This window comes from Sinohyriopsis cumingii, chromosome 3 (genome assembly GCF_028554795.1).
Source record: "Sinohyriopsis cumingii isolate HCF-2022 chromosome 3, ASM2855479v2, whole genome shotgun sequence".
Classification (NCBI taxonomy): domain Eukaryota; kingdom Metazoa; phylum Mollusca; class Bivalvia; order Unionida; family Unionidae; genus Sinohyriopsis; species Sinohyriopsis cumingii.
Genome location: NC_142963.1, coordinates 1,969,465 through 1,996,233, shown reverse-complemented (window position 1 = coordinate 1,996,233; position 26,769 = coordinate 1,969,465). Strand labels below are relative to the sequence as shown.

General features: G+C 39.3%; 1 protein-coding gene across 2 annotated transcripts in view; it reads left to right on the top strand.

Annotated features, from left to right (window-relative positions):
* Positions 1-25,203, top strand: part of LOC149802342 (uncharacterized) — a 57,925-nt gene extending 32,722 nt beyond the window's left edge. For both annotated transcript variants that reach the window (XR_016420025.1, XR_016420024.1), the window contains one exon: positions 24,706-25,203. The gene's annotated coding sequence lies outside the window, so the exon portion shown is untranslated. The remainder of the gene's footprint in view (positions 1-24,705) is intronic.
* Positions 25,204-26,769: the final 1,566 nt, after the last annotated feature.

Below are 26,769 nucleotides of genomic sequence, written 5' to 3'. Positions count from 1 at the left end.
AAGTTCATGTTTGTCTCTCTATCCGTCACACACGTTGTTTAAAATCTGGTCAGCTACCACTTGTGTCCCAGCATAGATGTTTCCCATCACGTACTCCCTTTCAGTCGTAAATCTGCTGTTACGTCCATCGTGCTAGGTACACTTATCGGTAAGCAGATCAAGAGCAGTCATCGTCTTCTTCCCATGGAGGTACAACATATGCCATATGAATAGTCACTTTTCCATCGGTGATGTCAAATTTTTCTCTCATCGACTGCACGTCTTCAATAGCCCTCAAAAGTTTGGAAGAAGTTATTTCTGCAGGTGTGCTAAATTCGAGACATACAAGCGTCGTGATACATAGATAGGCTCAAACGACCTCGATCTTTGACTTGGCAATGACATCTGAGTTCCTCTAACAGTGAGTCAAGTAGATCCGTAATGAAACCTGATACTTCCTCGGCTGGAACGTCAGACGCGAAGTCTTTAAATTTCACTGTGTAGGTGTAAGTTGTCGTTCTAAATTTTCTCGAGGTCGCTGTCTGAGTCATTTGGATGCTAAAATACTCCTTTAGGTCTATTGTATCCTTTCCCTTCTTGAACGCACTTTGCTGTGACGGTATGGTGGTGAAAGAGGTCAATGATATTTGTTCCTTCTCTTTATTTCTGCGTAGAGTTATTCATCTTTCTCGTCGCTTGTCCTCGCAATGAAGTGTCGTTCTTGGAAGTTGTCCCTTTTTATATGCTGACCAATATCGATGTGACCGTACGGCAACGTAAAGTGATTGGGAAGTCTCACTCGCTTATGGTACACGATTTGATAGACTTTTTGCAGGGATCGACTGACGACTTGGTGAGTGGGTAAACGTACAATCTTGTTCGGTTGGTGAGTGGTCACTTTAAAGTTTTCATCCTCTCCAGATTGCAAGGCTTCTTTCAATACCCCAAAGTTGACCACTCGACTGGTACGATAATTCAGAGTCAGTCCTTTCACTTTGCACTCCGTGTGCACTCCTCCTTGTTTGTTTATTGGTAGCCGTAATTTTTAGGACCGCCACTCGCGAAACTTAGAATCTTGTCGTCGGTGTGTTCGTCTGTCCAGGCTCCTAAACGGTCTCCTTCGATGTTAGGGTGTTGCTGACCAGGTCGATCGATGTAGATGCAACTGTCCGTGTCCAAGTACAGGACACGATCCCCTAACAGTTCTAAAGCTTCGTACAATTTTAAGCGAGCATGGGCTGTCACGTAAGCCGCAATGATGACATTTCCAAATTCGTCGGCTTGTACAAAGTTCAGATCTTCTTCGTAATTGACTAAGATCAAATCCTCGCGAACGACGTCCACGTGTTTCATGAATTTGGTTTTGTCGTGAATCATCTGGAAGTAGCGGGAAGGTTCTGTCAAATACTCCGTCTTGGGTAAACACGACCGTTGTGCCATTTTACCCAACAAGCAATTTAACATCACTTTGGCAAACGATCGCCTGCCTTCGTTTTTCTCGATGTGGTCTAAAGAGATGCCTTCTTGTGCCCAGTATTTCTCTTTGAATGTCTTTTGGTCTTCGGGAGTGTGACACCAGGAAGGATAGCCACTGGCTTTTTGCTTTAGTTTCAAAAAGGCATCCACGTAGTCGGCGAAAATGCCTTTCTGAGTGGGGTCACCCTTGTGGTATTGTTCTGTCTTGGGAAAGTGGTAAATTTCGTACACTTCTAACAGTTGGTATCCCATGTCCAGAGCTTTAAACAATTCTACGCTTGACCCAGGTTCCCGTCAAGGCGCGTTCTTCCTGGGTGTGCTGACAAGGTTGATCTTGGTTGCACGTTTCGGCACAAGTACGGCACAAAGGAAACATCAGTTTGCCTTGACAATGGTGAGGTAAGACGGGATGGTACAAGTCCGTGGGAGGCAAAACTTTGCGCTTGAACAAGCCTTCGTATTGTCGAATGTTTTTCAGGTCGATGTGTTCCGTTAGCAATTGCGGGTGTCCCGCAGGAAAGTGACAATATCTGCACACGTAGGAATACAGCGAACACACGTCCAAGTATTTGATTTCTTCTCCTTTCTCTTCGTCGGCTTGGTACAGCAAACAGGTGGCATTGGTCCTTCCTCCGTACAAACTATCCCTCGAGTTCAGGGGGTCCACATACTGGTAACTTTCCACGACACGTTTAAATTCGGGATCTGTTTTCAAACGGTGATCGTTTTCGTGTTCCCACATTTCCACCACTTGGTATCCTTGCTGTTCTAACTTTAGGCGTCGCTGACAAGTGTCCTGGTACAAGTCTTCCATGGTTCGTTGTAAAAACTGATTTTTAGTGCCACGGTCAGGGTAACAGACGGGACATCCGTGAAATAAGCAACCGTTAAACTCGTACACGATCTTGGGGTTTTCTAAGTCCCAGCCATCGACCGAATGCGTTCCGATGGTCTTTTCGCCTCCTCCCTTGCGGGCATGCTGAATCCATTTGTCTTCCTTGTCACACAAGTAATGTAACCAGCGTAGGGCTTTGACCGAGTATTGACGTTTGACATAGTTGGTCGTTTGAGGACTGATGACAGCCACGGTGTTTTCAGGCATGAACCGTTGCCGGTACACTAAGGAACACGCTTTGGCAATGGTGCAAGCTTCCTTCAAAGGATCGACCCCTCCGTGTTCCATGAACAGTTCTCGAAATTTTCCACAGCAACGCCGTAAAATGTCCACGTCGGAACGACAATACTTTAATATTTCTTCCTGAAAGTCGAAAGGGTCAGAGGCGTGAGCCTGGTACCAAGCGTAGAAAGCTTCTCGTTGTTCGGTACGCATGTTGTCAGGGTCGTAATAATGAGCCTCAGGCAAATGGGGTAGAACGGCGTGTTGATTGGCTTCCATATTGAAAAAGTGTGGAAAGTACCCTTTAGCCATTTCTGTCATTCCAAACGTTTTAGGCATTCGACTCAAAGGCATGGCCAAGTAACTCATCGAATCTTTAAACTGTACTTGTCCCACTTGCATGAAAATGATTTTGGCTCCGTTCAAAGTGACTTTAGGACGCTCGGTGCCATGTTCCGTATAGTATTTGAGAAGAAACTGTCCATCGTATCCGGAGAAATTGTGAGCCATCACCGTGGCATGACGATGACAATCTCCGTAACGTTCGATGTCCTCTTGGCTCCACGTCTTGTCGATGGGGTCTAAGACCCATCGGGCGAAATCGGCTAGCGTGTTCGGTCCCTGAAAGATTTTTTCACGTCCTCCAGGAATCTTGCTGCAGTGAGGGCAATGACTGAAGATAGGTTCTTGAATGCACTTCTCGCACGCTCGATGAGCCACGCAGAAATTAGGAATGTGAATACCGGTCTCTTGCATGCATTCGAAATCGAAAAAGATGAAATTGCCTTTCTTCTTCTTCTTGTGACCATCCTCTTTCTCTTGTTGGGGTTGGTATTTTTGCATGTAGCATTGGTGTTCCAAGTCCACGATTCGGTGACAAATGTGACATTTTTTCTTTCCTGAACATACGTGTGCCTTGGCACTATTGGTACATATGCCTTATCCACACGTAGGGCACAATCTCAGGAGTTGACAAGCACATTTCTGCCGTGAACCTTGCGTCTTCAGATGTTGTTGGTAACAGGCAGGGCTGACAAGCGTGCGCAGACAAGCAGGACAGTGCACTGGTTCTTGCCCTTCGCTCAGACAGGGTTGAGAGGCCAAACATCCTGAGCATTTCAATCCGCAATGTTTGTGTTGCTCTCGATTATTATAACCATGGTCACATTTCTCACAGTAATATTTGTATCCCAGGAATCCAGTGATGGCGGTAATGGTATCGAAATGGTCATCGTGATATTAGACATGAATGTATTTTCCGTCCTTAAAGACGTTCCCTCCAAACAACAGAGGTCCGCGCACTTCTTGAGGGTGCACTTTCAAGGTGTATCGTGGAGCTAGGGCATCTTGCAATTTTTGCATCTCAGGAATGCCACAGGGTGTGTCTTTGGACAGTCCGGCTTGTTGTAACAGGAGTTCTGCTTCATTTCGTTGTTTGGCTCGGTCGGATTGTTGAATAGTTTTCCAGGTTCTTTTCCATTCTACCGTGTCGTTCTTGTTCGCATAGGTTCGTCCCACCACGATGGCACGGGCTAAACACATCTGGTCTTGAGGGTTGTTAAATCGGACGCGATTTGTTTTGGTGTTGCGAAGGTCGTCCACCAATAAGACCTTTTTGCGTCCAGTCCCTTGAGGAGGAGAGACGTGGGTCATGGACAGTGTGGCTTTTCCATCGGTGATGTCAAACTGGTCATTGGATTGTTGCACGTGTTGAATCTTGTCCATGACTTTGGAAGGGGTCAATTCTGCAGGGCTGCTAAACTCGATCCAAACAGGGGATTTCAAACCGTCGTGTTCTATGGAAAGTCTCAAGCGATCGTATTCTTTGGGTTGACATTGTCTCTTTAGTGTGGTGAGCAAAGAATCCCACACCTCGGTGATGAACCCTTCTGCTTTCTCCAACGGTACGTCGGACTTGAAATCTTTAAACTTCACCGTGTATTTGTTAGCCGTGGTTCTAAATTTTCTAGAGAGGCGCTTTTCCGTCTCTCGAATGTGGTAATACTTTGCGGGTGATACTGGTGGACTTTGGTTTGGAGTAGGCTCTCTATGTCTGGTCGCAGACATAGAAGACATAGGAGGTATTGGTTCAGGTCGTTGGGTTCCTATATGCTTGGCTTTCATTTGCCCTTGTGAAATATACCAAGTCATTGTGACAACAAGAGGTAGAGAGGGTATATATGGAGAGAATGAACTTGGTTAAATCATTTCTGAATCAGCAATCGAGATGAAACGATCGCACGATTTCAGTGAGAGAGAAGAAGAACGTAAGAGGCAGCGAAGTGACGTATCGCCTCACACACGAAATGAAGTGTTCGCTCAAATAGAAGACATGAGCGAACCTGAACCAATACCTTCTATGTTCAGGACAAAGAACATATTTCACATAGAATGTATGGTTGTCTCAATTATCTTTGTCCTATAATACCGCAAGAATAACGGAACTAAAAATGGTGTCCTACGTTTTCTTTTCTTCTTTACCATTCTTTCTTTCTCTCTCCACTGTAATGTTAAGTCTATCTGTCCATCTCTCAAAACACTCCAGACTAATGTACTGCCCGTTCTACTGTCACCCAAGGCAGTAACACTTGTATGCGTGTGCGTGCGTGTGTTAGCTTTCTCTTACACACATTTTGTTTGTACGAATATTTAATAACAAAGAAATAGCAACCATTGACGTAAACCATTTAATGTAACCGTGTAGGTGTATGTCATCGTTCTAAATTTTCCTACAATTCACTTTTGGGTCTACTAGATTGTATAAAATAATCTTCATGAGGTATCAAACAAATTTATATCTGCACTGGTCGTGTTGGTTCTGTCATCCTACTGGATTTACCACCGTAGTTCTCTCAATTTTTTGATGCACTAAGGGCAGAGAAAAAAAATACAGCACCATAACGCTCCTTGTTCTATCCACAGTCTAAACTGAGAGAACATTGTTACATTTTATTTTTTTCTGAACCCATGTTTTGGCTTTAGAATTCAGAGTTAACCATGGTCAGGGTTATACAGTGCAGTGCCACTCGCGTCATTCTTGAACATTGTCACATTTTTTTCCGAACATGTGTTTTGGTTTTAGATTTCAGAGTTAACCATAGGCAGGGTTATACAGTGCAATGTCACTCGCGTCATTCTTGAAAAAGTATTGTGCTTGTTTCTTTTCTTGAGAAACGGTAGATCTAATGTTAGAATTTTTTCCGTGACATATTGCAGTGCCAAAATAAAGAGAAAGCTACGATGCCCGATTTGTACAAGTTCGTCAACTCAAAATTTTATTTCATCCAACGATTTACTGATTTACAATTTGTAATGATGTAAGTGTTTAAAAAAAAATGACATGACAAACGGAACAGTTCACAGAAATAGGGTGACTATTGATCACAATTTTGGAGAGGTATCTTCAAACAGGCACAGATACCCTTAAGATTTCAATCAAAACTACAGTGACGGAGAGAGAGAGAGAGAATGTATTTCCTACTTTAAAAATATCACGACACGTACGTTTGTTTTTATGCCATATTTTCCTTATGAAAGTTTCAAAGAAACACTCATTCCACTTACGTAAAATAAGATAAGAATTCTTTATTTCAGACTACATAGTCCATGCATCTAAATTAAGATATAGATATAAAGTGAAATCATTGAAAAGATAAAAGAACATATAAAACATAACATAATCACATCCATAAAAAATACACCATTAAAAAATATCACAAGAGTGAACTGAAGACGCATGTGATTAAAAAGTGACCACAGAATGGTAGATCCAAACAAGTCGTGATGTATTTCGTAACATGACTAACATAATTTCCATGAGTCGCCCATGGCGTGATCGTTTGTGTGTTAGTTTTATTGTTTGTGAAGTGACTAGTGGTCAGGTACTGGAAAATGCGTCTGATCATCTCGCGGTGCGAATAACAACTGAAACCAATTTGAAGCTAAGGCGGTGGAAAATACCGGTTAGCCAATGAAGTCACTTATAATGTGTAACACATTGTTTGGTTGTAAATTCAGGACAAGTAGTGTAGCGGCCAGCCGCAGAATTAAAACAAAGTCCAATCTTGTCCCTGTGCGAAAAGGTACTGAAGTCACTTCGAAGCGAACGCGGTCAGAAAATAAGTCTAGCCAATGAAATCGTTTATGATGAATGATGCATTGTTTTTTTTGTAAGGAAGTGTGGCAAAATAATGCCAACGCAAAAGCGTTGTTACCATTTCAGTGCAGACAGATTGGAGTGTAAACTTACAATCCCTTTGTTGCGTATTGTACCATTTCTTCTTGCCACATGAAATATTAAACGACCAGAGTACTGGTTCGCGTTTTGAAACTGACAAACATTTTTAATCCTCCTCAAACATTTTGACAATCACACTCACATCAATAGAGACAGAAATGTTACAGTACCTGGTGTCAGTTTTTGTTGGGTTTTTTTCCCCCCTTCAAACTAGTGAATTTGGGGTTTGTATGAAGTAAATAAACTAAAGTACAGTGAACCTCAAGGATGATAACCCAAGCTGTATGTCCATTGATGCATGTATTTGCATCGGAAGAAATATGATCTAAAAAACACAAAGATATAAGACAAGAATGATTAGGGCTGTTCCAGTAAAACATATATTCCCCCCCCCCCCGGGGACGGCACTTCAAAATAACTTCTGTAGGAGGTTGTGTTTCGAACTATTTTAATTCTGACAGTGGAGGGTTGGTTAGAAAAATCACTTCTGTTGTGGGTTGTGCTAACAAAATGAGAAATCGCTGGTGGGGTTGTCAGAAAGAAGATAATAAAAAAACGAATATATATTTAAAATCGCATCTTCCTCTCCTAGCGGTCTAACGTGAATAAAACATTGGGTCAGAAAATGATGCCAGTACACGCGAGTGCACCTAATTTGTACGAATTTGCGTACTTTTAAAGCACACTACTAATCTGTTCATAATGATTCTTTTTTATTTACCATCTCCTTTAGTCTTACTGGTACCAGTGCTTTTAAAACAATTGTAACTTCTGTTTTCTTGCAATCTAAATATTTGTAATGATGTGTTATTGTCAAAAGGTAAAATGTGCTTAGTGTTGTAAAATCTAAAACTTAATTAGCAAGGGACTAAAGTAAAAAGTGGGCAGAAATTACTGCCATATTACAATGCTGTTAGAAACAACAGAATAGTTGTACAAGATGTATTTTGCACAAAGTTGTAGAACTAGCGCTCGTATTGTCACCACATATTCTACTTAAATAATTATATCATTATTTCTGTATATTCCTATCAGTATTTTCCCAGTGGTAGTAATTTTCTGATCTGATGTTCATTTCTTGTGCAATTTTTACACATCAAGAATTCTCACCGTATCATTAAAAAACAATGTAATCTGCACCAAATTGAGTTGTTTGAGAAGAAATTAATTTTTTTAACCCAAAACTCACTGAAGCTATGAGTTCTTGCATTAATGTCTCACATTAAATAACATTTGAAGTAGCCACGATAGTAGTTTAGGATGCAACTGTACCAATTTCACCTTTGGTATATCCAAAACTTGAATGTGATGGAGGAACATTATGAGCTCCAAAATAAATTTTCATCAAAAGGAAGACAACAAAGGTGTACAGTTAACTAAACCAATATGAATTTAGCTACTTAAAAGCTGTATCAAATTGATTTTAACCTTCTGGTCTGTTTCTGTCCATTCTGGTGATATGTCCACTGAATCAGTATGGTTGGAAAAATTTGGCAAATTAAAAAAATTAAAAAACTTTTGGCAGATTATGATTATACCCTACTTCTGCCTGAGAGAGTGTGAATAATTTTATTTCTTGGTTTGTTGATTGTGGTTGTTGCTCAATTCAAATTCATCGTTGAAAAACATTGATGCATTCTCACACTTTGTTACAAATATTTATTACAGATGCATATCATCAGATATTGGTGAACATAGCTTGAATAAGTTATAACAGTTCTAGTTGGAACAATGAACATTGTTAAGAGAAAATCTAAGTGAGCTAAATGTAAACCTTTCAGCAGTGTGTGATGCAGGATTGCACAAGACTTTTCCATCTCGTATGCTCACCATGAAAAATCCATTTGCACCTACTGATGATGACTTTTAGGTAACTGTCAGAAAGGCATAATTGACAATATTCGACGATATTCTTCTAAGGTCTGCAAAAATTACTTTAGTCAAAAGTTATAAACTAATACTATAAATAATGACTGACTAGTACCTTTGCTGCTGTGGCCACAGTTGATTAGTTGGTTGATTCAGTGTGGTTTGATTTTGGGTTTTTTGGTGATTATTTTTACAATATATTAGGTGGAGGAAGAACCCCGAAAGACCAACAAACCTAAATTGGTTGATCTGTGACACAAACTCACTCTATCAGATGTTTAAGTGATGTAAAAGCAAGCACCTTAGTACACTTGGGCACATGGAGCCTCTGTTGATTTGATGTTTATCTCCAACAGCTGAAGTCATTTAGACATGAGATCTGGGGGATTTCAGTAGATCATTATGGCCTTTACACCATTTTTAGATGAAGAGAATCTATATATGGCAGCCAGTTTTACTGCTGAAGAAAATCCAAGTCCTTTTGAGACACCAAACACCACTTATGTAGAACCACTGACCTTCCACAAGTAACTGGCAACATTCTCATTTACATATTGGAGGCAAGTAATCACATGACAAGCATCTTGTACCACTGCCATGGAAGCCCCTCAGATCTGTATCACAAGATAAGTATCTTATACCTCTCTGCCATGAAAGCCCCTCAGGCTATAGGTATAAGTCTCATATGAAAGACTAGAAGTGGGAGATAGAACATATAACAACTGGATTGAAAGTGCAGAATCAGTGGCCATCAGTGATGCTCATGATGCTGTTGGCAATACAGTTAATTGCAATGACATTGATTTTATGAGTGTTCTGGGAAAAATGATTCTTTGACTTTCATCCAATTTTTTAAATCTATGATATACAAATGTTTGACTTGCTATATTTTTTAATAACTTTATATTAGTCTTGCAACAAGGCGTAAAAATAAGACATCGGTAACTGAAAAAGATGTTCTACAAGAAATGATATAGTGTAAAAGTAGACAAATGATGCAATATCATTTCCACAGGCATCATTGGGTTTTTTTCTGACAAATCATATAAGTTTACCAAAACATTTATTGGAAAAAATAATAACAATGAATCATAGAATCTGACCACATATTTAAAGCAATACAAGATTTAACTATTATTCTAATCAAAGGCAGCATGCCTGAGAACAAAGAAAAATAGCAAGACATATTGATCACTTTAGGAAACACAGAGTTTAGTAAGGATACAAATTCATGATTTCTGTATTAGAATAGAAATATCTATTATAAAATCTGTATTAATGGATGTTAAATTAGTAGGTATTAAGGGACTCATCAGTGACATCTACAAATAATAAGCCGCCATGAAAATCTGTGATTTCACAGTATCAGAGACATACTTGGCTGACAGACAAACAAACAAAAGGACAAAAGACTGATTATAATGAATGAATACAAATAAAAATATGCGGTAGATTATATGAGATTACCTCCAGCCAGCTGTCATTTAAATCGCTTCTGTCCCCAACCCAATATTAAAATCGCTTCTACCGCCCACTAACCCATAGCCAGAAATTATGTTAAAAAATATACTTCTGTAGGGGGCAGTGTTTCTCGATTAAAACACATCTGACGGTGCATCATAGTATTTTTAAATTGCTTCTGTTGTGGGTTGGTTGAATTTGAAAGTGCCTTTCCCCCGGGGGGTATATGTTTTACTGGAACAGCCCTTAGAACGAACACAAAGACAGCAAACTGTAGTAACAAAGATGTTTTCCTTCACGTCCGCGTAAATTAAAATTTCAATCCCTTTGCAAGACAAACTCGGTACCTTTTGTAGAGCTTGAAATAAAAAAACTGAACAAACTTAAGCACTTTGCCCTAGATATTTTCTTTCGCAGCAACAGACTAAACAACATAAATACCGTTACAACAATAAATAATCTTGCATCTTCTATAAAAAAAAAGAAATACGTCAAAATATAGAATTAAAGATTAACGATGATTAACTAACAAAACCGAATTTAACAAAGGCAATGACATGTGTAGAAATGCCTCTCACTCTGAGAAGGTATTTGGATGTAATCTGCCATGCACCAACAACTTGAAAAAAATGTATAAACAGAGAGAAACCTTAATTCAAAATTTAATTTTATTCCAAATTGTTTGTGTCTTTAGGGAACATACCTAAGCACTAATTAAGGGTGGAACAGGAAAGATACACATAAAAGCTTTGATATTTCTGAAAAAAAATGAGGTGATATTCCTACAGTTCTTAACCAGATTTATATGCTGGGACGGGTCTGTGGGATATCCACAAAAAAAGAAGTACAGATTTCTGGTCACGTTGCAAGTGTGTGTGTGTGTTTTGGAAAATGGTAAAAATTGGATACACAATTTTCTCGTGACACTTATAAAGTGAAGAGTCTGTGCAACTGTCAGAAGCCGAAGTCATATAACTTTTGTACGGTTTGTAAAGATTTCCACTTTAGAAAATGTGAAGTATAAGAAGTTATTATCACAAACAGAAATGGAGCATAGGGGCTTGACAGTTGTTGTATGGACACCTCGGCTCTACTTCACAACTTACTTGCTCTGTCTCATATTTTGATCTTAAGGAAAGATCACCTTTGTGCAGCAACAGTGGTAACAGCAGGAGGAGACACCGTCACTGCTGTCGAAAAAGGGTAGTTCTTTTAAAAATGAGTTTAGTATATTTTTTTAAAATATCAGATGAATAAAGACGTGTGTTAAAACAGGGTTGGTAGAATCGTAGTCAGCGACAAAGTAGAAGTGACTGAGAGAAGGAGACATCGTTGTCGAGTGGCGTAGTTTTCTGGAGTACTGAATCGAAGGGTCGTCAAGATGCATGAGGTGTTTAAGACGCACCGCTGTCGTTGGGTTCCTATATGCTTGGCTTTCACTTGCCCTTGTGAAATATACCAAGTCATTGTGACAACAAGAGGTAGAGAGGGTATATATGGAGAGAATGAACTTGGTTAAATCATTTCTGAATCAGCAATCGAGATGAAACGATCGCACGATTTCAGTGAGAGAGAAGAAGAACGTAAGAGGCAGCGAAGTGACGTATCGCCTCACACACGAAATGAAGTGTTCGCTCAAATATAAGACATGAGCGAACCTGAACCAATACCTTCTATGTCGGCGACCAGACATAGAGAGCCTACTCCAAACCAAAGTCCACCAGTATCACCCGCAAAATATTACCACATTCGAGAGACGGAAAAGCGCCTCTCTAGAAAATTTAGAACCACGGCTAACAAATACACGGTGAAGTTTAAAGATTTCAAGTCCGACGTACCGTTGGAGAAAGCAGAAGGGTTCATCACCGAGGTATGGGATTCTTTGCTCACCACACTAAAGAGACAATGTCAACCCAAAGAATACGATCGCTTGAGACTTTCCATAGAACACGACGGTTTGAAATCCCCTGTTTGGATCGAGTTTAGCAGCCCTGCAGAATTGACCCCTTCCAAAGTCATGGACAAGATTCAACACGTGCAACAATCCAATGACCAGTTTGACATCACCGATGGAAAAGCCACACTGTCCATGACCCACGTCTCTCCTCCTCAAGGGACTGGACGCAAAAAGGTCTTATTGGTGGACGACCTTCGCAACACCAAAACAAGTCTCGTCCGATTTAACAACCCTCAAGACCAGATGTGTCTAGCCCGTGCCATCGTGGTGGGACGAACCTATGCGAACAAGAACGACACGGTAGAATGGAAAAGAACCTGGAAAACTATTCAACAATCCGACCGAGCCAAACAACGAAATGAAGCAGAACTCCTGTTACAACAAGCCGGACTGTCCAAAGACACACCCTGTGGCATTCCTGAGATGCAAAAATTGCAAGATGCCCTAGCTCCACGATACACCTTGAAAGTGCACCCTCAAGAAGTGCGCGGACCTCTGTTGTTTGGAGGGAAAGTCTTTAAGGACGGAAAATACATTCATGTCTATTATCACGATGACCATTTCGATACCATTACCGCCATCACTGGATTCCTGGGATACAAATATTACTGTGAGAAATGTGACCATGGTTATAATAATCGAGAGCAACACAAACATTGCGGATTGAAATGCTCAGGATGTTTAGCCTCTCAACCCTGTCTGAGCGAAGGGCAAGAACCAGTGCACTGTCCTGCTTGTCTGCGCACGCTTGTCAGCCCTGCCTGTTACCAACAACATCTGAAGACGCAAGGTTCACAGCAGAAATGTGCTTGTCAACTCCTGAGATTGTGCCCTACGTGTGGACAAGGCATATGTACCAACAGTGCCAAGGCACACGTATGTTCAGGAAAGAAAAAATGTCACATTTGACACCGAATCGTGGACTTGGAACACCAATGCTACATGCAAAAATACCAACCCCAACAAGAGAAAGAGGATGGTCACAAGAAGAAGAAGAAAGGTAATTTCATCTTTTTCGATTTCGAATGCATGCAAGAGACCGGTATTCACATTCCTAATTTCTGCGTAGCTCATCGAGCGTGCGAGAAGTGCATTCAAGAACCTATCTTCAGTCATTGCCCTCACTGCAGCAAGATTCCTGGAGGACGTGAAAAAATCTTTCAGGGACCGAACACGCTAGCCGATTTCGCCCGATGGGTCTTAGACCCCATCGACAAGACGTGGAGCCAAGAGGACATCGAACGTTACGGAGATTGTCATCGTCATGCCACGGTGATGGCTCACAATTTCTCCGGATACGATGGACAGTTTCTTCTCAGATACTATACGGAACATGGCACCGAGCGTCCTAAAGTCACTTTGAACGGAGCCAAAATCATTTTCATGCAAGTGGGACAAGTACAGTTTAAAGATTCGATGAGTTACTTGGCCATGCCTTTGAGTCGAATGCCTAAAACGTTTGGAATGACAGAAATGGCTAAAGGGTACTTTCCACACTTTTTCAATATGGAAGCCAATCAACACGCCGTTCTACCCCATTTGCCTGAGGCTCATTATTACGACCCTGACAACATGCGTACCGAACAACGAGAAGCTTTCTACGCTTGGTACCAGGCTCACGCCTCTGACCCTTTCGACTTTCAGGAAGAAATGCTCAAGTATTGTCGTTCCAACGTGAACCTTTTACGGCGTTGGTGTGGAAAATTTCGAGAACTGTTCATGGAACACGGAGGGGTCGATCCTTTGAAGGAAGCTTGCACCATTGCCAAAGCGTGTTCCTTAGTGTACCGGCAACGGTTCATGCCTGAAAACACCGTGGCTGTCATCAGTCCTCAAACGACCAACTATGTCAAACGTCAATACTCGGTCAAAGCCCTACGCTGGTTACATTACTTGTGTGACAAGGAAGACAAATGGATTCAGCATGCCCGCAAGGGAGGAGGCGAAAAGACCATCGGAACGCATTCGGTCGATGGCTGGGACTTAGAAAACCCCAAGATCGTGTACGAGTTTCACAGTTGCTTATTTCACGGATGTCCCGTCTGTTACCCTGACCGTAGCACTAAAAATCAGTTTTTACAACGAACCATGGAAGACTTGTACCAGGACACTTGTCAGCGACGCCTAAAGTTAGAACAGCAAGGATACCAAGTGGTGGGAATGTGGGAACACGAATACGATCACCGTTTGAAAACAGATCCCGAATTTAAACGTGTCGTGGAAAGTTACCAGTGGGTGGACCCCCTGAACCCGAGGGATAGTTTGTACGGAGGAAGGACCAATGCCACCTGTTTGCTGTACCAAGCCGACGAAGAGAAAGGAGAAGAAATCAAATACTTGGACGTGTGTTCGCTGTATCCCTACGTGTGCAAATATTGTCACTTTCCTGCAGGACACCCGCAATTGCTAACGGAACACATCGACCTGAAAAACATTCGACAATACGAAGGCTTGTTCAAGTGCAAAGTTTTACCTCCCACGGACTTGTACCATCCCGTCTTACCTCACCATTGTCAAGACAAACTGATGTTTCCTTTGAACCGTACTTGTGCCGAAACGTGCAACCAAGATCAACCTTGTCAGCACACCCAGGAAGAACGCGCCTTGACGGGAACCTGGGTCAAGCGTAGAATTGTTTAAAGCTCTGGACATGGGATACCAACTGTTAGAAGTGTACGAAATTTACCACTTTCCCAAGACAGAACAATACCACAAGGGTGACCCCACTCAGAAAGGCATTTTCGCCGACTACGTGGATGCCTTTTTGAAACTAAAGCAAAAAGCCAGTGGCTATCCTTCCTGGTGTCACACTCCCGAAGACCAAAAGACATTCAAAGAGAAATACTGGGCACAAGAAGGCATCTCTTTAGACCACATCGAGAAAAACGAAGGCAGGCGATCGTTTGCCAAAGTGATGTTAAATTGCTTGTTGGGTAAAATGGCACAACGGTCGTGTTTACCCAAGACGGAGTATTTGACAGAACCTTCCCGCTACTTCCAGATGATTCACGACAAAACCAAATTCATGAAACACGTGGACGTCGTTCGCGAGGATTTGATCTTAGTCAGTTACGAAGAAGATCTGAACTTTGTACAAGCCGACGAATTTGGAAATGTCATCATTGCGGCTTATGTGACAGCCCATGCTCGCTTAAAATTGTACGAAGCTTTAGAACTGTTAGGGGATCGTGTCCTGTACTTTGACACGGACAGTTGCATCTACATCGATCGACCTGGTCAGCAACACCCTAACATCGAAGGAGACCGTTTAGGAGCCTGGACAGACGAACACCCCGACGACAAGATTCTAAGTTTCGCGAGTGGCGGTCCTAAAAAGTACGGCTACCAATACCGGGACAAACAAGGAGAAGTGCACACGGAGTGCAAAGTGAAAGGACTGACTCTGAATTATCGTACTAGTCGAGTGGTCAACTTTGGGGTATTGAAAAAAGCCTTGCAATCTGGAGAGGATGAAAACTTTAAAGTGACCACTCACCAACCGAACAAGATTGTACGTTTACCCACTCACCAAGTCGTCAGTCGATCCCTGCAAAAAGTCTATCAAATCGTGTACCAGAAGTGAGTGAGACTTCCCAGTCTCTTTACGTTGCCGTACGGTCACATCGATATTGGTCAGCATATAAAAAGGGACAACTTCCAAGAACGACACTTCATTGCGAGGACAAGCGACGAGAAAGATGAATAACTCTACGCAGAAAAAAAAGAGAAGGAACAAACATCATTGACCTCTTTCACCACCATACCGTCACAGCAAAGTGCGTTCAAGAAGGGAAAGGATACAATAGACCTAAAGGAGTATTTTAGCATCCAAATGACTCAGACAGCGACCTCGAGAAAATTTAGAACGACAACTTACACCTACACAGTGAAATTTAAAGACTTCGCGTCTGACGTTCCAGCCGAGGAAGTATCAGGTTTCATTACGGATCTACTTGACTCACTGTTAGAGGAACTCAGATGTCATTGCCAAGTCAAAGATCGAGGTCGTTTGAGCCTATCTATGTATCACGACGCTTGTATGTCTCGAATTTAGCACACCTGCAGAAATAACTTCTTCCAAACTTTTGAGGGCTATTGAAGACGTGCAGTCGATGAGAGAAAAATTTGACATCACCGATGGAAAAGTGACTATTCATATGGCATATGTTGTACCTCCATGGGAAGAAGACGATGACTGCTCTTGATCTGCTTACCGATAGCTTCCAAAAATGTCACGGCTTATATTCTTTTTTCTGCACAGAAGCTGTCATCCAGGATGATGATGTATCTTTACTGATAAATATAAGTTTGATCATGATCAATCAGAAATTTTAAGTTATATAGGCTAGATATAAGAACTGAATTAGTACTGTGAGCATGCAAGACTTTAGCCGAATAAACGATTTTGTTATAGCCACACATGGTGTAAAAAGGCGGCTAAAAGTAGATCGCGAGCCGGATCCGGAGTCCGAGCCATTGTTTGCACGTGCCTGATTTTGAGTAATACAATATCTGCCATGACATATTTTTGAGGCGTGATATATATGCTTCAAGTTGCCAACAAAGCAAGCATTTGAGCAGTGTCCACGGAAACCGACACAAGACATGCCTAGAAGTCAATTAAAATTTTAAAAATGAGAAGTCTTTTATCATTTCCCATCCTGTCTGCTTTTTTTCTTGTTTCTTTTACTGACAAGTAAAGGCTGAAGGGAGCTTGAATGTTATTACTACATGTATAAATAAGTCTTTTGATTGTACTCACTTTTCAAAGATGTAAATACCGTTATTATATGGATTATGTCTGTGACCGCCATATTACTAACACTACAAATCTCATCTTATTCAAACTAGTGTACACATTGGCAAAAAGACGGTAAAAATCAGTTCTGATTCGCCTTATGTGCTATTGTCGCATCACTGTTTCGACTGATATCCACTGTCAGAATTATTACCGACTATGTTTACGTATAAGTCCAGTACAACTGCAAAGAACGTAGACTCTGATCTGCGCATAATTCCCCAACAGATCAGGGTGTATATAACTTGTTTTACTGATTAGCCCACTTCCAACATACTGCATATTCCTAAATTATTTTTTCTGGAAATCTTGCTGACGTTATCAATGATGTATCGACACATATTTAGGAAACGTAACTCCAATTCTTTTGATCGTAAACCTTGTTTGAAATTAATGTACAAACTTATAACAGCATTGATTCATCAGCAAAATATGTAAACATATTTATTCTGGGTTTTCATTTCGAAAGAGGTGATGTGAATAAAAATTAGAATATTATGACAGCGTTGTGTGTGTGGTGATGGGAATAAAGAGTAGAATATTATGACAGCGTTGTATGTGAGGTGATGGGAATAAAGAGTAGAATATTATGACAGCGTTATATGTGAGGTGATGGGAATAAAAATTAGAATATTATGACAGCGTTGTAGGTGACTTCTCTCAATAGTGTGATAATTCTTACAGTTTTAATTTAATGACAGATTAAAGGATGTTGCAGTCAGCAGATCGGCCTTCGTGACAAATAGATAGATTTCTACTTCTAGTGACTAATACATAGATTGCCACTTCCAGTGACTAATATACAGATTGACACTGCCAGTGACTAATAAACAGATTGTCACTTCCAGTGGCTAATACAGATTTCTACTTCTACTGCCCAAGACATCCTCTTTTACTTCTAGTGACTACTAGATAAATTTCTTCTTCTAGTAACTAATACATATGATTCTACTTTTTGTGACTAATACATATATTTCTATTTCTTGTGACTAATACCTGGATTTCTATTTATACCTAGTTTCGTTTGCAAATGAATAGTTACTACGAAGGCTATTACTCAAGAAAATGGTTGCATCAAAGGTTGTGGTTCATGACAACATTTCCTGGTCGTGTATTAAGAATCTTGTTGCCAGATGCTATCTTTACGTACCAGAAAGCTAGTAGCAGTGGACTACACAATAACAAGGAAAACAAGAAACAACCCAACTTTGTTCATATGATGACCCATGTACAGTCAGCTGCTAAATGAGTTGATGAAAAAATGACTGTGTCATATCATTCTACTCTTTGATTTAGATTTACTGTTTTGAGAGAAGGACGATGCTAATGAAAAATATATAATTTTATAAGATGTTTGCAAATATATAAATGATTTTGGACGATTTCAATAATTTTTTTCAAATCATGGCTGTTGTCATTGTTGTCCCTACCCCACCTATTCATTCCTCGTTCACCTCTCTCTCTCTCTCTCTCTCTCTCTCTCTCTCTCTCATTACCTTTCAACTTTAGTTTCTGCTACACTGAAATATGTTCAGATTTGTTATGTAGTGAGAGCACTAATTAAATTGTTAGATCTAGTGTACAACCTCATTGTATCATATTGCGACAATAAAATATGTTTATACTAATTAAAACCACCAGTACAATCATACATCTCTTTATTTTTCCTTTTCATATCAGTTCTAAGATAATATTTAAATAATCACCTCAGTATAGGAACCATATTCTTTAAAACTCAATTCATTTATTGGCATCCTAATTCTAATTCATTATTACACCCTAATACCATTTATGTTTCTATAATAATATTAAACAGTTGATTATATCGCATTGTGTATAGCAGGGTAATGAGGCTATTTATAGCAAGATAGCGTTGAATATTTTGTATCGATTTTAAAGGGGAAAAACACAACTGTTCTGGATAGAATTTAAACCAATGGTAAAGTACCTTATAATATATGAATGGCACTTCCAAATTTATACCAATATTTCAAGCCTTGCACCGAAACAATTGAAGGTTTGTGCCCTTTTTCCAATTTTTTTAAAACTCTTTTAGCCATGAGACAAAATTGTTTTAATAATAATAATAATAATAATAATGAGGACTTTGTATAGCGCCTAATCTTTAGAAGCTCTAAGCTCTACAACATTAGACAACACCTATAACATAAAAACATATATAATGATATGATTACAAAAAACAAACACGATGACATTAGAAAACATAAGAAAACATGCTGAAAATATTTAAGGTAGAAAACATTAGTAGGTCTTTAAGTTTGTTCTTGCAGTCGAAATAAATGAGTTTTAAGAGCACTCTTGAATGGGATCACTGTGTCTTTGTGTCTAAGTTCAGTGGGCAATTCATTCCACGTTGCTGGGCCCTAGTATGCAAAAGAACGTTGTCCGTATGACTTTGTTTTCATAGTGGGAATAATGAGTATACGATTGTCAGAAGAGGAGCGTAAGTATCTTGCTGGTGTGTACACATGAGTGAGGTCAGATAGGTATGTTGGACTGGAGTCCGTCAGTGAAACGTAGCACAGAGAACAAATTTTGTGTTTGATTCTGGATCGAATGGATAGCCAGTGTAGGGTACAGAGCAGCGGGGAGGTGTGCTCTGATCGTGGTACTCTAAGTATGATCCGAGCAGCTGTGTTTTGAATTTTTTGAAGTTTCTGAAGTAGATATTGAGATGAACCAGACAGAATTGAGTTACAATAGTCCAGTCTTGAAAATACTAATGAACACACAAGTGTTTTAGTGGCATCAGCTGAAAGATATTTGCGAATGGAGCTGATGCGCCTCAGCTCAAGATATGCAGCCTTGCATATGTTCATGTCATGTTAGTGCAATGTGAGAGTACTGTCCACCAGTTGGGTGGCTACATTTGTATATTTGGGTGTCATCAGCGTACAATTGGTGAGACACTGAATGATGATCTATGACACTTGAGAGCGAGTGAGTGTATAGAATGAAGAGAACAGGTCCAAGAACAGACACCTGTGGAACACCACAACAAAGATTAACTGGGCTGGAGTGTATTCCATTTACAGACAATTAGTGTCCTCTTGACCAAATAGGACTTGAACCACAGTAAGGCTGTATCATGAATGATAAATACATGCTGGAGCCGTTGAAGTAATATATCATGGTCTATGTGTCAAATGTTGCAGACAAATCAAGAAGGGTGACGACTGTAATCTTTCCCCTATCCAAAGCAGAGAGAATGTCATTAACTACTTTTAGAAGAGTAGTTTTAGTAATGTGGCAAGTGCGATATGCAGATTGTACATTGCTAAAAAGACTTTTTGAATTCAGATGAGATACAAGCTGGGATAGAACAACCTTTTCTAAGATTTTTTTATATAAATGGGAGATTAAAAACTGGGCGGTAGTTCTTTAAATCGTTATGGTCTAGTGTTGGTTTCTTCAGCAGAGGCTTTACAATGGCAGTTGTGAAAAATGATGGGAATTCTCCGGATGAGAGAGAGAGAGAGAGGTATTAATAACATCAGTTAGTGAAGGCAATACTGGATCAAAGCACTCAAGCAGCAGCGATGTTGGAATTAGATCAAGTTCACATGACTTTGGTACACTCTTAATCAGGATTGTACGTACGAACTCCATAGAGACAGGTTCAAATGCTGCTAGTGGTTGCCGCTCAAATTCTGTATCCCAACTGTATGGTAACGACGAGTCCATTGAAATTGTGATGTCAGACTTATCTCTGATGGTTTGTACTTTGTCACGGAAGAAATTTGCAAACATGTCCGGAAGGTCGTCTAGAGAGAAGATAGTGGTGTACATTTGTTCCTTGACATTAGCTTGTTAGTAATCTCGAAGAGCTTTTTGCAGCTGGAACTTTCCATGATCTTAGTGTTGTAGTGGGCTGATTTCGTTGCATGGACTATATTTGTGACATTCTTCTTAGCGGCTTCATTGATTTGCTTATGAATAGAAAGTCTGGTGGAAAGTCAAAGCCTCTCAGCTTTACGGCGGTCTCTTCTAGCAGTGCGAAACTGGTCCCTAACACTGCTGTCCAATGGAGAACACTTTTAAATTGATACTCTGCATTTGGTAGCTGAGGCATGTTTGTTGAGTAATGAACGCATGCACGTTGATTTATCGGTAAACATTGAAACGTTAACAACGTGTAGCACTACGCGTTAAACCTTATTTCAAAATAATGAAAATAAATCTTACATCATTTCAATTTATGACAATTACTGGAGTTTAAAACTAAATTATCGTGTTCAACATTTGTATGCAGTGCTCTCACCAATAAAGCCATGAAACACTTATACACATACAAATAAATCATATCTAACGTTAACCAAACAGGTTCACAAACACGCAATATTCACCCACCATACATACATACATACATACATACATACATACATATATATATATATATATATATATATATATATATATATATATATATATATATATATATATATATATATATATATATATATATATGGTCAACTCAATATAAACTAGAAACATAGGGGAAAATTGAAATTGAAATGTGTGCTAAACCTTTGCGACAGAGACCTTTTACTTTTCAGCTTGAAATGCAGAAAGTTTCTTGCAGCTTCCAATGAAAATGCCGTTGAGAATATAATGATGGAAAGATTTGTGAATGTGAAGCAATGCTATATTTCACATTTTCAAGTCAAAGTGGCCTCGGTCTTTCAAATCTTTTGTTCCTATAGGAAAATTACTCGTACATTCTAGTGAAGGTATAGGCATGCATTGGGACTCAAGAAATGATTCGAAGGCTGTCAACATTTTTGACTTGTGACGAATTTTAGACTTCTCAAACAAATTCTCTACACACTGATGAGAGTTACCTATGTAGAGACATAGAAAAGAAATGACTAAGATAAACTAAATGCTACAGCATGGCCTGGCGGATGCAGCCATGGCCCCATAGTCTTGCCATAGACGAGTAAAATAAAGATTTAAATTTTGTCTGACAGTTGACCTTCAATTGTGACTTTAACATTAATGTGCATTAAGTGCAACTTTCCTCGTTGTCTTACATGAATATGACAAACCTCACCAACTTTCCTCCCAAAATTGCCATCAAATGTTTGCTACATAGTAAACTTATATGGGTCTCCCGAGAGACAAATATTCGCCAAGAAAGGTAGGTTTTATCCGTCTGACATAAAGTACATATATATGGCAGTTTACTCCTCTTAATGCGGAAGCCGCGGAAACTCATTTGGATGAGTGGTAGATCTCGTAATCCAGTCGCGGGTTCAATTCCCACCCATGCTAGCTTGAGTTGACTGCCTAGATGTGTCTTTGGGAAAGGCACCAAGCTCCATTTCCTATGCATGATATAGCTAAAACCGAGATAAAATCAACAAACTGGACAAACCAACCTTCTTCATGATTTGTTCTCGTGTTAAACGTAGACAGTACCATAGTCCACATGTACATTTCAAGGCGATTCTCGTCGATGCATAAATGTTTCCCAGATCTCACACTAACTTCTTTACCTTATTGAAGTACCCAAATTATACTCTGAACATTTCAGCTGACTCAGCGACACAAAATAACAATAAACTCAAAGGCTATAAACCACAAACAAGAAATTTAGTAGATCTATTTTTTTTTGCAGCAGAAAATAACAAGTGACCTTGTTTTGTTGTATAGTAATTGCTCACCCTCCCGTTTGTTTGTACACTCCTACCAATTTTAAACACGAATGATTCAAGGATATAAAAGTGCACCAAAGTTAGCCATTTTATTCATTGATGTATCATTGCTAACCTGATTGTCGCCAAGGGGTCCCTAGTACTGTCGAATTATTGGTGTCTTAATACAAGCGGAAGCACCCGATGTAAACAATCAATTTGACTGGTCGCCGTCCATTTCTGATTTCTTGAATAACCGATGGAAAAAATTGTTGTCGTCTGCGTCCAATGTTTGCAATGTCTAGTTTGAATATTTATAAATGTACTTGAACAAATAAATAGGAGGAACTCGTTTTTAAATGTAATAAATCCAAAATTTACGTAATTATTGAGATTGTCAACGACTGTAAACTAGATCACATTTGTTGCTTGAAAACACAGACACACTCAAGCAAGTATGGTGACCGTATTGCAAAAGAAATTCCCTTTTGATCCGAAACGTCAACAAGTTTGACGATAACAAGGTTAGAAATTATAAAACAATGAATGAAATGACTTAGTTCTGTACTTTTTATATATCCTCGATAGCTTCTGTTTTTAAAATTGGTTGGGGTTACAAACAAATGGAATGGTGTGAAAATATATAGTTGTTTTTGGTTTTTACGAATTCATTTCTCTGTAAGTATATAGTATGTAAAACAAATGCCACGTCTCACTACGGAAAAAAGAAAATGTAAGTATCGGTTTACTTCAATTATATCATAGCTTCCCAGTATACCTGGAAATACACGAGCTGAAATAACCCGAACAGTCTGTACTATTTTTATCATTTACCTTATCTGGTCTTTATTTTATAAATGTCAACATGAAGTATTGTGTGCTTACGTACATAATCCATTTCTCCCGGACAACTGCAGCAGGTGTTATAGAAATTTACTTTTCTCTGGTAAGGTAATATTACTTTTTCTGTGATACTTTTATCTTCAAATTTAGTTTGCTTATAATTTTTCTTTGAATTCTGATTTGAGGCTAACTTAATTTTACGTTATTTGTTAGTTACTACTTCACATTCAGATTGTTTTACCGATATGGTCTTTCTTCAGCTTCCTAGTATTAAACATTGCAGGTCGTAAAGTAACAATGTGATCAGCATATATCCGATCATCATGTGGAAAATAATGCATCATGGGAAAATCTGTCGTTTTAAAATTGTATAAGATTTTATTCATTAATAGACTCAGGTATACACGCGTACAAGTTGTAACAATTTAAGCGTTTGCAAAGTGACTGCAAAAAAGTAAAATTAAAAAAAAACAACAATAAAAATGAATCACTATAATGCTCGCATATTGCTTATACGTTCTACAGATGCTTCCGGTATGTATTTTTATATTAGCTCTTCTGGCCATCTAAAACTGTCTTTCATTAGCCAGGCAGCACGTGCTTGTTACCAGTCTGGAGGCCATATTTCTTATCCAACTTTGATCAGACTTAGAATGTAAGTTCATGTCTCCAGAATCGACCATTAGCAAGATCTGCGTGTATTAACTAGTGATCTCGCAATTTGATTTGCTGAGATTGTTTCATTAATTTATTTATTTACATTTAATTTGCATTTTTTTCTAAAATGTAAGAGGGAGACAGGATTATATTAGCTTTTAATGACACAGGTAATTCATACTACCAAAAGAGTTTTAATGGTGTGCCTAGTCATACAATTTTTGATAGAAATATAGGAGGTAATTTAGATGGTCAAAAAATGGACGCACTTTTCATTATCCATTACAGCTTGAAATAAATAACGACCAATACATTAGTATTTTTGGGCGAATTACGTGCTGATGAAATTATAACGCAGGCTGACATTCTTCATTTTATATACTGATCTATTTCTACAGAATCATACAACCTAAAATGCCAAATAGACACTGAAGTACTGTACCATTATAAATCTGTAAAATCCGTCTAAAATAAAAATAAACTGCACATAACCAGCAGAGTAATTAATGGCACAATTTATTTTTGTAATTTCTAGCATCACTAATATGTTCAGCAATTTATAAAATATTTCGTCTTTAGAACCAATTGTGTAACTAGGAACTCTAATGAGGCCAAACTTTCATAATATAAAAACAGAAATCTATTCTTTTTCAGCAAGATGGGGAATTTCTTGTCGGTAAACAATACGACTTATCTGTCTGGAAAGCCGTGGCCGCACGATGGAGCACAACGCTGGAGTACTTTTGAACTCTATCCCTCGTGGAACGGAAAAAGACACGATGTATACGAGGGGCTTTCGTATGCGAGCGACGACAAATATACGGAAACTAGACGAAAAATAGTGGTGAAAACCAAAGCACACTTACCCATTGACTGGATAGCTTATATGGATTGCCATAAAGAGGTAACTACTCTTGCAACTCGTTTCAACAAATCTGCCGCTCATTTATCCGGCGTCAAAATAAAATTTGCTGACGCAGTAATCTCACAAATGTGTGACGTGTCAGACATTATGAAAATTACAAAACTTTTAAGACTGTCCACGAGGAATCTCCACGAAGACGAGAACGTTCTAGTGGAGGAGTATCTAAACGGAGTCTTTGTTCACTTCACCTCCGAATGGGGTGAAGTCAGGTGTTCGAATTGCGAGCTGTTGGAAGCATTTACTCATTTCACACATCACGAAACCCACGGACAACTTGTTGTTTGCAATTTAAAAGGTATTTTCGTTAATGGATGTTACAGATTGACAAATCCAACGATACATTCTTCTACAGGACAGTTTGGATCCAAAGATTATGGGACCGCTGGTATTTCTGAGGTTTATCGTAACCACTGCTGTAATTTTATTTGCAGTGGATTAGGATTAGGATTACCGTGTAAGAACAACAAAGAAAAAGAATAGCATATCAATAACAACTGTGATGGATTAGGATTATCTAGTAAGAACAAAGAAGAAAAAGATTAGCATATCAATATTGATTGTAATGGGGTATATGTATATAGAATGATATCCTTCACGATGTGCAACTAGTCACCATTTCCTATAGATTCATTGAAGTACTGCTATATGATGCAAGGATAGCGTGTGTGTAGAGACACTCATATTCTTTCAGTTGAATAGTAGGGGTGTGCGTTTGGATTGTAATCAAAAGCGCTTACTGGACAGTACAGGTGGTGTTTTGAATAGTAATCAAAAGGCAGGTGCGGGCTTTTAAGGTGTGTGTTTGCATAGTACTCAAAAAAGGGGGCGCTGGATAGTACAGGCGTGATGTGATGTGATTTGGATTTTTAACGTACCTTTAACAATTTTTCAGTCATATCGCTACGATGTCTGCAATGTGGCAGTTTATAGTGATGTCTAGCACTGGGGCATCATGCCGCAGACATGTAGCATGATGTCCCACCCAGTCACATTATTCTGACACAAGGCCGACCAGTCCTAACACTAACCTCTTAATGCTGAGCGCCAAGCGAGGCAGCCGTTAGTACCATTTTTGTAAGTCTTTGGTATGACTCGACCGGGGATCGAACCCACGACCTCCCGCATCGGAGGCGGCGCTCTAACCACTAGGCCACCGGAACGGTTAGTACAGGCGTTGTGCTAAATAGTAATCAAAAAGCATTTGCTTGATTGAATAACTCTTGAGTCGCACTCATCAATTTAAAAGAAGAAGAACACAACTAAATTTTCAGGCATGATTTATTGAATGTTGCACTTATATGTTCATAATCAGGTGTTAATACTGTCGCGTTCTTACTACAAATGAAAAACGCACATAGAGACAATTATTCTAAAAGAAGAAAGCTATGATTTATAGTTAAATAACATAAATTATTAAAGTATTGCTATAAGGGATTATATGAAAACCGTTAGCTTAGATCAATATAAACAATATCGTTATCGTGTTGAGAAAAATCGAAAACAATATAAAGATTTATAAACAGGAGTCCAGCTGAAAGAATATTTAGTGAATATCTTGAAATTCAAGCCGTAAAACCATAAATTACCGGTTGAAACTTGTAGATGGGATAAAATTTCCTACTGAAAAAAAAAATGTACCAAATGTCAGGGACTCCGGAAGGTTCAGTTACCTTTGCAGATCATTCACACATCTGTCCGTCAGTGATTCTTTCCAGTGCCGTCCCAGGTTTTTCCTTCGCCAAATATACTGGCCGCCAGGTATAGCCTATGATGTGCTCCAAAACGGCGTTAAA